The sequence below is a fragment of the Myotis myotis genome, unplaced genomic scaffold, assembly GCF_014108235.1.
Source record: "Myotis myotis isolate mMyoMyo1 unplaced genomic scaffold, mMyoMyo1.p scaffold_m19_p_11, whole genome shotgun sequence".
NCBI lineage: Eukaryota > Metazoa > Chordata > Mammalia > Chiroptera > Vespertilionidae > Myotis > Myotis myotis.
Window position 1 is genome coordinate 73,515,886 of NW_023416315.1, and position 15,359 is coordinate 73,531,244.

Here is a 15,359-nt window from a genome sequence, read left to right on the forward strand (position 1 = left end):
AACCTCCTAATATGCAATAAAAAGAATCACCATTCTTCTTTTGGTTTGGTCAAGACAATGTTTTATCACTGACAGAACTGGGGCTTGTAGAAGGGCCTGATTAAACTCCACAGCACCGCTCTCAAAAACTAAGTGATATAAGCTGACGTTTTACTTTCTGTTAAATAGCCCAATTATCACTTGTTATTTATAAGTTGCCTAGAGTCTTCTTATGTTGATGTTTATTTTTCAAAAAGTACAGCCAACTAGAGAAATGGATTCGATAGATTCCATAAGTTTGGGTTCATTTCATAAAGTTCACTAATAATACAACCATCTTGTGGTGTGGGAGCTGTAAAGAAATTTTTTTTATTTTCTTGTTTTTACTGTATTTGAAACTGATACGTATTCATTCCTCCAGATAAGCAACCTATTTTTAGCTAGGAACTAGTTGAGGTCAGGGATTCTGCCTTATTATCTGCTTCCTTAATGTATACCTCACTCAGTGTTTGGCAGGTAGTAGGCACTGAGTGTGTGTGTGTGTGTGTGTGTGTGTAAGTTTAATATCCTGTTTTGGATCTATTCTAATCTCATTATATCTTTGAGGTACAAGCAACGAGATGTACAAAAATGAATTTAGATGTCAATTGTTTTTGTTTGTTATTTTATAGCCAATAGAATACGATGGTACCATTTTTATTTATTTTTGAGCCATAGAAATAAATTGAGATAAACCATTAGTAATTTCTTCAATATGATAGTCCATTGCTACTGAGGTATTTTTAATCTTGTTATTTGAAATAGTGCACCTGTACAGTTAAAAAAATTGAATGGGCTAGTTATGCAGAAGTTACAACATTAATGCTTACATTTGGATGATGCCTTTCAATTTCATGTCTAGTACCTCAGTTTATCCATATAACAACACAGTGAGATAGATACATTTTATCTCCCTGTTAGATAAGAAATTGAGATACAGAGAAAGTAAGTCATTTGTTCGCTTTACACAAATCACATCATTATAACTCAGATTATCTGTTTCCAAACTCAGCGCTCCTTCTTAGACTTGGGCAAGTTATTTATCTTTCTGAACCTCCGCTTCTACATATATAATATTCACCTTTCAGGGTTTTTATAAGAAATAAAAATAATAATTGTTAAGTGCTTGGCACTCAATGAATAGTGACTATGCTCTGACTTTGAACATAAAGGGCATATGTAGCTCAGTTAACGACAATAAAACCAGCCAATCTGAAGTATTTATGTTCCCACATATGATAGGAATGAAACTGCTAAAAAGAAAAACAGGAGTAGTCTTATAGTTGGAGGTCAGAGGTGACACATACTCAAATGAATGTCCTACAAAATAACAAACGGTCATTGCTAATGAGTTACCCAGAAGGAACACACAGCACTGAATGCTGATGACCATAACCACACCCCTGTGTCCTGGAGACCTAGAGGACTGTGTCTGGATATCTTAAAACCCCCCAGAGAGGGAGACTGCGAACACCCAATAAACATTGATGGAATGAATAAAATAACCTCTCTCATAATGTTGTCTTATGTTGGGTTACTAAATCAGTTTTGTCTTCATAAAACTTATTCTGTGATCACACTTTGTCTTCCATGTAGCTTGTAAGTGCTTCCATTCCATGAAATACCAAATATATTCCCTTGAGCATAACAGATGCTTAACAGATATTACTTACAGGAGTGATTGTAAGAGTATGCGATAGATGTCCTCTTGCATCGCTCTCTTTGGATTGTCCTAGATTGCTTGGTGTATGGGAAAGAGCATTTAGTAGCCCATGTTTTCATTCAGTGTAGGTGATTTCATCCCAGAATTTAGAAATTGTAGTTAGTATCTGCCCTATATATGTTCATTTTCCATTGGTTTAAAACTTGGGAAAGTATTTAATTTGCCCACTATTTTACTAGTAGGATGCTGTGTTACTAAATTACTTAATAGCCTACTATATTCTTAGTATAGTGTTTTGGGCATTGGACTGGCCAACACAAGGTCTGAGAATGATGCCAAGTGGGAAAAAGGAGGTGCAAGCAGTGGTAAAAAACAAAACAAACAAACAAAAAACCTGGACATTTCACTCTTTTATTTCCTCTGTGGAAATAGATAAGAAAATGAGGTTCTATGGCCTACTTTTGCCATCATTATAATTCATCACTAAATATGGGATTTTTTTAGTTAGAAAGACCAAGAACTTTTAAAGGGATACTTTTTTAGTAAGTTATTCATAATCACAGTCTAAAACTGGAAGAGGTTGACTGACATGGGAGCTGTGAGTCCCCTATGAACAGAAACTTTCAAACAGATACTTTAGAGACAAGATCCATAAATGAAATAACAGGGTCATTTATTGAATGAAGTCTATGATTTTGTCTCTATGATTCTAAGCATGGACTCTCCCTTTATGTTTTTATGAAAAAAATGACCTAATATCTTTACTTAGAATGTTCTGAGAAATTGACCCCAAGAGAAAAATCTCTTGAGAATTAGAAAACTGTAAGTCGCATTTTTAAAAAGCCTGTTGAATGCTTGAGAAGAATGAGCGCCTACAGTCTGGCCTAAGCCATAGATGGCTTTTCTTTTTGGTGAAATGTGTGGTGCTCATTTTCAGAGATTTAATTTTACATTGTTTTAGCTGAGGAAAATCAATTTTTCAAAGGGAGACATTTGAAGTGTCTTTCTCCCTCCCTACCTCATTAGGCAAAATAATAGGATCAACAGTTAAACTGTTAAGAGAAAGCAATTTGGCAGGAGCTACTTTAAGTGAATTTATATTTGGGATTAGGAAGTGACTTTAGAGATTGCTACAAGAGACAAATAGTTCAATTTTCCAGGGAGCTGAAGAAATTTAAAGAATTTCTATATTGTTCTTTCTGCCATGGTAAACATAAAAAATTTATTTAGTAAAGGTGGCTTACTATGACATAAACTACCTATTAAAGGTCAACTAAAACATTTATACAGAACAAACCAAAGAACATCATGTACCCAAAAGAACAGTGTATTAAGACTCTGTATTAGTTTCCTACTGATGCATAAGAAATTATGGCAACTTAAGTGGCTAAAAGCAACACAAGTTTCTTATCTCTCAGTTTCTGTGGTTAGGAGTCCAGGTGTGGCCAGACCCTCTTCTCAGGGTCACACGAGGCTGCAAAGAAGGTTTTAGCTGGAGTTAGATTTCATCTGGGGTTCAGGGCCCTCTTCTAAGCTCAACGCTTTTTAGCAGAATTCAGTTTCTTAAAGACTGAAGCCCTCATTTCAGAGGCTGTCTGCCAATCTCTGGTAGGTGGTTCTATCTACAACATAGCAGTTTGCTTATTCCAGGCCAACATGAAAGCATCTGCTTTGGATCTCTAACTTCTTCTGACTCTGACTTCTAGATTTTTTTAAAATGCTCATACAATTAGGTCAGGCCCACACAGGATGGCCATCCCTTTTGATGAACTTAAATTCAGTTGATTAGGGACTTCAATGACATCTGCAAAATCCCTTCATCTTTGTCATATAAGCTCACATAATCTTAGGAGTGAATGCACAGAGTAGATTGCCTCAGACCTTATGTGCAAAGAAGCAGAAGTCACAATAATTCCACAGGGAACAGTTGAAAGTCAACCACACTTAAATACCTCATGAACAGTCTTCTAGTGAAGACTACAATTACTTATGATAACTTTACTAATTGGTGATTGGCTTTGCCTCCTTAAAGAAAGGAAATAGCAGACAAGTCATGACAACTTATTTTCATTCTTAGGGTAACTGGTAGATACTCTACTGGACCACTGTGTTGAGAATGAGTCTAAGGCCACAGCTGGGCTTATTAGGAAGCAATGCTGTGATTGATGAGAAATGTCTGATATGGCAAAGGAAGTGCTACAGTGATATAGCTATTTGTCATCTCTTATCTGTATCTTGAACTATTTTCTCCTTGAAAATTTTAGTCTTATTTTATAGCTGTAAAGGCATTACAGGTTTAATTGTTTTCAATTGTGATGCTTTTTTAATGCCTTGAAAGCAAACTTTCAGAGATTTATTTCAGGTAAGTTCAAAATTAAGTTGATTGTTAAAGAAAAATATTTAGGAAATGAGTATTTTTGTTTATTAATTTGCAAAATATTTATAGTGTACCTATTATAGTGTACCTATTTTAGTGCACCTATGTGCCAGACAAGTTTAAAGTGCTTTACAGGGATAAACTGATTTAATCTTTGTAAACAATCCCATGAAGTAGATTGTATTATTTCCATTTTACAGATGAGAAAGCTGAAGCACTGTGGGGATACGTAATTTACCCATACTCGCATAGCTTTTAAGTGGAGGAGCTGAAATTATGAGATATTGACAATGAGGATGGATAGAAGGGGTGGATATAAGAGATAGCTTAAGAACATGGAGCCAGGCCAGTATTGCTCAGTGGCTGAACGTCAAACCATGAACCCAGAGGTCACGGTTTGATTACTGGTCAAGGCACATGCCCAGGTTGCAGGCTCAATCCCCAGTTGAGGCCACACAGGAGGCAGCCAATTGATGATTCTCTCTCATTGATGTTTCTATTTCTCCCTCTCCCTTCCTCACTGAAAAGAACATGGACATAAAAGATTATTTAAGATTATTAGTGACTAGTTGAAAGCAGGAGTGGGAGATAGGTAGGGTTATGTTTAACTTTCAGTCTTGAGAACTTTTCAGGTAGGTCCATTCTTCAGAATAGACAACACAAAGATGGGGTGAGATTTGGATAAGCTTGGTTTGAGCTGCTACAGGATAATTCAGGTGGAGATCCTTCTAGGAAATTAGGAGAAATATCTAAATTGGTAATAAATATTTGGGGAATTATTACCATTGGCTTGGGCCCCTGAAGTAGAAAAATGCCATCATCCAGGAAAGACATTGGTGAGAAGAATGTTGTGGTTGGATTTCTGGGAAATAACCAACAGCTAAGGAGATGGAAGAAGATAACTGATAATAAAGGGCCAGAGTGAAAAAAGGAAAAGTTTGGTGTCACAGGAGTCAATGGGGAGGATTTCAAGGTTATAGATAATTGTCAACATTCTGCCAATTAGATAAGGCCAAACAGGAGGTGTCTGGTGATTTTTTCATTTCCTCTGGACTAGTGGGAATTGAGCTTTGTGACCTTGAGCAAGTAGTTTAATAATAATACCTACTCACAGAGTTGTTGTAAAAAGTAAATGTAATTTCTGTCCACCTAAGAAAGGCTTCTCTCTCTCTCTCTCTGACATTTATTTCCTTTAGACTTGTTTGCATTCACAGTGCTCGAATATGTTTTAAAAATATATAGCCTTGAAGCAACTGGACACCCACATGCAAAAAAATGAATTTAGACACAGACCTTACACCCTTCACAAAAATTAACTCAAAATAATTTTCAGACCTAAATGTAAAACTCAAAACTATAAACATCTTAGAAAATAGCATAGGAGACAATCTAGGCAACTGTGGTGATGACTTTTTAGATAAAACACCTTTGCACAATCTGTGAAAGAAATAACTGATAAGCTGGATTTCATTAAAATTAAAAACTCTGCTCTACAAAAGACACTGTCAAGAGAATGAGAAGACAGGCCACAGACTGGAGAAAATATTTGTAAAAGACACATCTGAAAAAGGAATGTTATTCAAAATATACAAAGAACTCTTAAAACTGAACAATAAGAAAACAAAAACCTGATTTAAAAAATGGGTCAAAGACCTTAACAGATTGCAGGATATTACCAAAAAAGATATACAAACAGTAACTAAGAATATGAAAAGATGCTCAACCTCATATGACATCAGGAAAATGAAAATTAAAACAATAGTGAGATACTACTACACACCTATTAGAATGGCCAGAATCCAAAACACCGGCAACAGAAGTTCTTACCAGGATGTTAAATCATTCCAGCACTCATAACAATATACTCTTCCCCATCAAACCTTATATTCAGATTCTCTGCATAGCTTCAAGTTACATTCCCAGGCATGCTGCCCTGAAACATCCCATATAATAAAAGCCTAATATGCTAAGTGTCTGGTCGTCTGGTTGCCGTTCAACCAATCAAAGCGTAATATGTTCATGATATGCTAAGGCCACTCGACCACTCGCTATGATGTGCACTGACCACCAGCAGGAAGATGCTCAAACTGTTAGGTGATCTTGCTGCTGGGGTCCTGCCAATTGGGACTGAATGAGATGGGCTGGACACGCCCTGGGTCCCTCCCTGGCTATCCAACCTCCCGCGTCCCTCCCTGGCCCCTATTGTGCACCGGTGGGGTCCCTCGACCTGACTTGCACCCTCTTGCAATCTGGGACTCCTCAGGGGATGTCAGAGAGCTGGTTTCAACTGAGTCCCGCAGGCCAGGCCGAGGGACCCCACTGGTGCCTAAATTCATGCTCCAGGCCTCTAGCATTGGTATAAATAAGCTTCTTATAAAGAATAAATTCTCTTTCTATTCATAGCATGGACTTCTTTCAGTGTTTCCTTTTTGTACCACTCTAAGACCTGACCCTAGTTTTTGTTATAGACCAGGGATTGGCAAACTAAGGCCCATGGGCTGGACACCTAAAACTGTTGTAAGATTAAGAAGCACAGACACACCCATTTGTTTATATATTGTCTATGGCCAACCTCTGGTTGAGGTCAGCCCTGGCCAATAGACCTTTCGGCAATGATGGGAATGCATAATCTGCACTGTCCAACATGGTAACTACCAGCCACATGTGGTTACTGAGCACTTGAAATATGGCTAGTGTGACTGAGGAAGAGAATTCTTGACTTAATTCCATTTTAATTGGTTTATAGTTATGGGTGGCAAGTGGCTATTAGGTTGGACAACACAGGTGTAGAAGCAATGAAGGGAGGTGGGGAAAGGTAGAAATTTTTAGGGGACAAACACATCTTGAAGTCATTAACTGCAGTAAGAATTTTACATAATCTTTAGAAAATGGAAGGTTGCTTCCTTTAGGAGAGAGACCCACCTCAGCGGGTTCAGGGATCACAGAAATTGGGGGTTGAGGGAGGGCTATTTGTTGATAGTCCTCATACTAGGTCTCAGGGTTCTGACTTCAGTGTAGGAGACACTGGACCTGTGAATTCACCCTCTTTTAAGTTCCATCACTCCTAAATTTTATTCTTGGGTCTGATCATTAGCATAGTCTCCTGAACGCAGGAAATGATGTTCTCTTTAAACACTGCCACTGAGGCATTCTGGTGTTTATACCATGCTTTAAGTTGATAGATTTTTGACCTGAGTCTTTTTTCTTCCTTCCTGTGATGCTAACAATAGCCAACTAATTCTCCAACCCTCATAATTACCCGTGCCTCATATCTCTCAAGCATTGGACCTATTATATAATCCAGTACATACCTTTCCAGTTTCTTCCTCTCAATCCACTGTAGGTAAAATTTAAGAAACTGACGCTATGCAATGCCAGAGGTAATCAATGTCTCACTTATCAGTAATAAAGATTATTTCATGTATCCCATCAGTATCTCATTCTGAGTGTCTATTTTCTATAATTACTCTTGGTATCAACTTTCTTTGTCCGGGATCCCCCATGAGACAAGGATTTGTGTGCATGTGCTTTATGGGGAATGTTCCAGGGAAGAGGGGCCATGAAGTGGGAAAGCAAGACAAGAAAGAGTAGAAAGCCAGTATACGGTCTGCTAATGAGTAGGTTATTGTGGAGGAATTCTGGGGCTCAACCCTGCTGAGAGCCCTGGGAAACAGTGTGGAACACACTTTAGACTTGTTCTCCTACATCACTGACTGGTTAACACTCCCAGCATCTAAGTTTTCTGGTCCTTCTGCCTTCCCTGTTCCTAAAATGAGATAAAACTTTCAAGTGGAGAGTTGCAGGTGCTTGCCATCTTTATGCTCAGGAATGGTGAGTGTTGGGATAGTATGGGCAGGGCACCATCAACATCTGCTACAAAATTAAATACATTAAAAAAGCCATGAGCCCTCAAAAACCTCTGGTCAAGACAATAAAAGCAAAAACAAAACAACACACACACACACACACACACACACACACACATACACACACACACACACACTGTATGTGTGCTCTTAACCCCTCCTAACCTTCCCTGGGGAGCTCAGAAAACTGTCAGGGCCTGACATGAGATGCCGAGGGTCAGGGTCAGGTGGGCAGGGATAGTACTTTTCTGTTTCAGGTTGACACTGCCCAGACCTACCCTGGTCATGTCTACCTGACGGCCGCCACTCCTACTGGAGCAGATGCCATCTCTAAAGTCTTCATTATTTTCTTGGGCTTTAGGTCTCCTCTCCAATAGCCTGACACATATCTGGCTGGATTATTGAAAATCGTCCCTCATAACCAACCTATTGTTCTCAGCCGCAGGCTACTGGGTATTAGGCCTTGTCTCAGGAGTTCAGAGGTTTTTAATCTGTCTTCCCTTTATCCAAAGTCACCTTTATTTTGTTTGCAGAGGTTGGGTTAATGTAGTCTTCTTCTTTTCAGTCTATTTGTTAAATGATATAAAATTTATGTTAGACTTTGTCTCATCTAAAGATTCATCTTTTGAGTTTCAAAATACTCAGATCTTTGGAATTAGAATACTTCACTTTCACAACAATGACCCTGCGATGAGTTGCAAGAACTTATTTGGAGCTAAAGCCAAGAACTTCCTCATGCAGCTGTGTTAGTCTTTTCTCAAGCCAATGTGTGCCATCCATGTCAAAGGCAATGGTCACAGAAAGAGTGTGTGTTGGGGGGTGGGGGGACGGGGAGATCCAGGATGGCAGTGCTGTTGGTGAAACAGGGTGGCGAGGTCAAGGAGTGGAGAAACTAACATCGCAAATTCTTATTCTTTAACACATTGATGAATTGTATGACATCAAAATGTCTGTTAATCTGTAAGAAAGCTCTCCTTTGATGCCTCTTATGAGGAACTTTAAAAATCACGGAGCCTTCTCACCTAGAGAAAATTAGTCTCTGGGGGTTATTGGTTGGTGTTTCCAAGAGATCATTGAGCTTGGTGAGTGAGGAGCCATCAAAAAAGAAGGAGGAAGGGAAATCTCATGAATTAAGTCCCTGTTTTGTGCCAGCACTTTTAGGCATGTTGCTTCTGTTATTAGATTTATTCTTTACAGAAACCATGTGAAAGTAAGTATTATCAGCCTGTTTCCACAGTAAAGAAACAGAAACTCAGAAAAGTTTAGCAACGTGTCCTTATAGAAACAGTAACACAAAGCGGTCATAAGCACAGTGTCGGGAGCCAGACCGTCTGGTGTTAAACCTGGCCCTGCCACTTCCTGGCTGGGTGACTCTGGACAGTTTGCTTAACCTCTTTGTGCCTTGGCTTTTATAGCGGAACATGGTGGAAATGGTAATGTCTACTCTTAGATTGTTATGAAGACTAATGTGCTAATTTATACAAAGTAATTAGAAGTGTGCCTGGTACTTAGTGAATGCTATAGAGAGGTTTTTATGCTATAAATATTATTTTAAATAATCCTAGCCCTAAAGCTATAAAGTAACAGAGCATGAATTTGAACTTAAGTCTGGGTGTTTTTAAGCAAACATTATATATTATCATGTGTAATGTAACACCATATATTCATATGTGGTAAATTTTATAATTTCTTCAAGTATTTTCTTCCATAAATACTTTTTAAGCTTTCTGTATGTAATAGGCACTGTGCTACACAGCTCAAAGAAAATGATATGTATACATACAAAATGTTGAGTGTTATCTCATCAAGAACATGGCCAGCTGGATTGTCTCAAATTCGATGGCTGATTTAATACAGGGGCTTCATCGGGGATATTGGGAGATCTCCAAGCATTTAATCTTTCTGAGAAGCTGTGACTACCAATTGGGAGAAACACATCAAACATATTTAGAAACTTGAAGAACGACCCTACATCAAATGTCACAGGCGTACAGCATTCAGAGTGCAGGGATTGATTTATAACCAAGTCACCTTTTACATGGGTAATGCCATATAACAGTATGGACTGATCTATTCAACGATGGTACCGTGGGCCAATTACAAATGCAATAAATGTCAGATATACCAAAAGAATCACAATTTCAAATATTTTGTAACTGAGGTAATATTGCCCTCAAGCCCCTGTCCCTCTGGCTAATTGGGTGGGGAGTGGAGGAAGTGGGGCAGGGGATTTAAACTTACTCATTAACATGGTCTTAGTCTCTTCTAGTTTAAAATAATTTACACAGTCTCTTTGTGGTAAATACTTCATCTTTCAGGGTTTATCCATTTCTTTTTCAGATGATGGCATCTTATGTCAAGCAGAAGGATGCTTATATGTCTGTATGTCATATAGGAAAGGGCCTTTGGTCCAGCTACTGTCTCCTGGGACAGCAAATCCATTATTCAATGTATTAAAACAGGGAGAATAATGGTGCAATTAGTTAATACCTAAAGTTCACAAGAGCTTTTTGAAAAATGTTAGTACATTGTTCTGACACTTTTGAAATTTCAGATTGTGGTTGCTTCTGTATTTATAAGGCCTTAAAATATAACAATGAAAACAAATTCCCTGTTCTACTTTCATAACATTGACTGTATCCTTAAGACCATATGTGTGTGTGTGTGTGTGTGTGTATATATATATATATATATATATATATATATATATATATATATATGCATATATATATATTCATGTTCACAGATCTCATTATTTTAAACATATTATTAAACCTAAATACTTTTGCTTGATACCCAAATTACCTTTGGGATAGGAAGTAAAACAAAATGTTTTGTGACCTATAAGAAAATGTCAAGCCAATTGTCACAGCAGCATTTTGCTGAATTTTGCAATTGCTCAGAATAATTAAATATGAAATACCATAGAATAAGTAGAAATTTTCAGTTTCTGCATTTACATTTAAGTTAATGGATGCCCCAAATAGTGAGATATACCATTTCTAAATAATCTAATCCTATAGTGAGCAATGGAGAAAGACATCAACTCATAGCATTCCAGAAGAAAATTTAGAAAATATGGCTAAATTTACTTAGTCATCTGAAAGAGCTAATAATTTTTTCAAAGAGTGTTTTTCAATAGAAGAAAAATGTTCCTTTGTGTTAGAATTTTCTCTTTTATGTTATATTTAGAGCTGAACTACATGTCATCCAGATTTTCCTCAAATGCTTTGTTTTAAAAAATCCATTTAGAAGTATTTTCACTTACTCTCTGAATGTAAATGTATTTTGTAAAATTGGAATAATTACAAATGTCCTTTTGTGAAGAAAAGGATTAAAAAAGCAGACCTGAGATGTCTATTCTTTAGAAAGGTCTGCTTGCTAGGTTGGCCCTTGGCTTATATGTGAGAATTTGAATCTGGGGAGTTTGTTCACCATTCCCTAACTGATAAGAGTGGTTCCCTATGCCCAGGCTGCAACACAATGTAGTTTATGCTGAAAACCTGCTTTTCTTCTAGGGGTCTGGCATTTTGGTACATGCAAGGCAGAGGGGCCCTACATAACCAGCCCCCAGTGCAGACCTTGGACCCTTGGTCTCTAGCGGGCTCTCTTGGGTAGAAACAGCACACACATGTTGCTGTAATTTTTTGTTGTTGCTGCTGCGGGGGAAGAGCATGCTCTCTGTGACTTCCCATGGGAGGAGGTGAACATAAAGAAACCTAACGTGGGTTCCTATAGACTCTGCCTGTGCCTTTCCTCCTATGATCTGCTTGCTGACTACCCTTACTACATTGCTGTTTTAAGTTCTAGCTGTGAGTACAACTGTATACTGAATCCCGTGAATCTTTGTTTTTATTGATGACAGTATTATAGGGGTTTCTCATTTTCTCTCTTTTTTCCCCTACACCCAACCCCCACCCCATTCCAGGCCGTCTCCATACTATTGTCTGTGTCCATGGATTATGCATATATGCATATATGTCCTTTGGTTCATCTCTCCTTGCCCCTGTTCCCCTCCAAATGAGATATGTTATTCTGTCCATGCATCCATACCTCTGGGCCTATTTTGTTCATCGATTTTTTTTTGTTCTTTAGATTTCACATATAAGTGAGATCATGTGATATTTGCCTTTCTCTAATTGGCTTAGTTCACTTTCATAATAGTCTACAGATCCATCCATACTGTCTCAAAAGGTAAGAGCTCCTTCTTTTTGACAGCTGCGTAGTATTCCATTGTATAAATGTCCCATAGCTTTTTATCCATTCATCTACTGATGGGAAGTTGGGCTGTTTCCAGATAGTACTATTGCAAATAATGCTGCTATGAACACAGGGGTGCATATGTTCTTTCTGATTGGAGTTTTAGGATTCTTAGGGTATATTCCCAGAAGGAGGACTGCTGGTCATAAAGCAGTTCCATTTTTAATATTTTGAGGAACCTCTATACTGTTTTCCACAGTGGCAGCACCACTCTGCATTTCCACCAGCAGTGTAGCAGAGTTCCCTGTTCTCCACATCATCAAAAGCACCTGTTATCCACCTCCACTCCACTCCCGCCCCCTCCTCACACTATTGTTTGTCCATAGGCTATGCATATATGTATATAAGTTCTTTGGTCAATCTCTTCCCATCCCCCTCCCTCTGAAATAAGTCAGTCTGTTGCATACATTAATGTCTCTGGATCTATCTTGTTCATCAGTTTTTTTTGTTCATTAGATTCCACATATAAGTGAGATCATGTGATACTTGCCTTTCACTGGCTTATTTTGCTTAGCATAATACTCTCCAGGTCCCTCCATGCTGCCTTAAGGTGCAAGAGATCCTTCTTTTGACAGCTGCATGTATTCCATTGTGTAAATGTACCACAGCTTTTTGAGCCACTCATCTGCTGATGGGCACCTGGGCTGCTTTCAGATCTTGGCTATTGTAAATTGTGCTGCTGTGAACATAGGGGTGCATACATTCTTTCTGATTGGTGTTCAGGATTCTTAGGATACGTTCCTAAATGTAGGATCACTGGATCAAATGGAAGTTCCATGTTTTGAGGAAACTCCATACTGTTTTTCATAGTGGTTGTACCAATCTGCATACCACCAGCAGTGCACTAGGGATACTTTTTCTCCACATCCTCCCCAGCACTTGTCATTTGTTGATCGTAACCATTCTGGCAGGTGTGAGGTGGTATTTCATTGTCATTTTAATTTGTATATCTCTGATATATAGTGACATTCAGCATTTTTTTCATAAGTCTCTTGGCTATTTGTATGTCCTCTTTGGAGAAGTGTCTATTTAGGTTTTCTGCCCTATGGAGTGCAGCTACAGGGTTTGGACAGGTTCAAGCTTCGGACTAATGAGAGGGCACAGTCCCCTCGTGGCCAGGTGCAAGTCCCAGCTGGAGGGCAGAGCCTTCCCAGCACAATTATAGCCAACAGCTATAGTTGTAAGTTTGAACCTATGGTCTGAACACGTGGCCCCATGTACCTGTGTGATAGAGTTCAGGTTCATGTAGTTGAGTAGGATTGAAACTCACGAGAATGCTATAAACAACTTGATCACGCCCCTACTTTGCCTCATGGCATCTGCTATAAAATAAAAACACGGCTGTGGGCGCTGGCGCTGGCGCTGTCTCCTCATCAGGGAGCAGCGTCCCACCGAGACCCAGCTTTCATTCTCTTGTCTGTCTTTTCTCAACCCTTTCACCCCCCCACTCAGGATCACCCTTGGCTGTGCTGGCATGGCACACTGCCCATGTTTTAATTGGGTTGTTTGTCTTCCTTTGTTGTGTTGTGTGAGTACTTTATATATTTTGGAAAATTGCCCCTTATAAGATGTATCATTGGCAAATATGTTCTCCCATTCAGTGGGTTCCCTTTTCAATTTGATACTGGTTTCTTTTGCTGTGCAGAAAATTTTTAGTTTGATGTAGTCCCATTTGTTTATTTTTTTCCTTTGTTTCCCTTTCCTTACGTGATGTATCTGTGAAAATTCTGCTCCATGAGATATCTGACAATTTGCTGTTCACATTATCTTCTAGGATGTTTATGGTTTCATGACTTATATTTAAGTCTTTTATCCATTTTGAGTAGATTCTTGGATATGGTGTAAGTTGGTGGTCTAGTTTCATTTTTTTTTTTCATGTACCTGTTTAATTTCCCCAACACCATTTATTAAAGAGACTATCTTCACTGAATTGTATGCTCTTGCCTCCTTTGTCAAATATTAGTTTAGCATAATGGCTTGGGTCGATTTCTGGGTTCTTTGTTCTGTTCCACTTGTCTATAAGCCTGTTCTTGTGCCAGTACCAGGCTATTTTTATTACAGTAGCTTTATAGTATAACTTGATATTCAGTATTGTGATCCCTCCAACTTTGTTCTTTCTCAAGATTGCTGCAGGTATTCGAGGTCTTTTTTGGTTCCATATGAAATTAGAGTATTTTTCTAAATCTTTGAAATATGCTATTGGTATTTCAATGGGGAATGTATTCAATCTTTAGATTGCTTTGGCTATTTTAATGATGTTAATTCTACCAGTCCATGAACATGGTATAGTCTTCCACTTGTTTATATATTCTATTTCTTTTTTCAACAACCTGTAGTTTTCTGAGTATAGATCTTTTACCTCCTTGGATATGTTTATTTCTAAATATCTTAATTTCTTTTGTTTCAATGGTAAATGAAATTATTTGTTAAGTTTCTCTTTCTGAGACTTCATTATTGGTGTATAAAAATGCCATAGATTTCTGGGTGTTAAATTTGTAATCCTGCTACATTTCTGAATTGATTTATTAAATCTAGCAGGTTTTTTTGTGTGGAGTTTGTAGGTTTTTGATGTCCAATATTATGCTATCTGCCAATAATGACAGTTTTACTTCCGTCTTTCCAATTTGGATGCCTTTTATGTTTTCTTCTTATCTGATCGCTGTGGCTAGGACTTCCAGTACTATGTTGAATCAGAGTGGTGAAAGTGGACACCCCTGTCTTGTTCCTGTTCTTAGTGGGAATGCTTTTTAGTTTTTGCCCATTGAGTATGATGTTGGCTGTAGGTTTGTCATATATGGCCTTTGTTATGTTGAGGTATGATCCCTGTATTCCCATTTTGCTGAGAGTCTTTATCAAAATATGGGTGTTGGATTTTGTCAAATGCTCTTTCTACATCTATTGATATGGACATTTGATTTTTGTCTTTCAATTTGTTTATATGATGAATCACATTTATTGGTTTGTGAATATTGTGCCAGCCTTGCACCCTGGAATAAATCCTACTTGGTCATGGTATTAATTTTCTTTCTTTGTGGTGTCTTTATTTGGTTTTGGAATTAGGATAATGCTGGCTTCATAAAAGAGCTTGGATGTCTAACCTCTGGTGGAATTTTTTGGAATATTTTGAGGAGGATTTGTGTTATTTCTTCTTTTAATGTTTGGTAAAACTCACCTG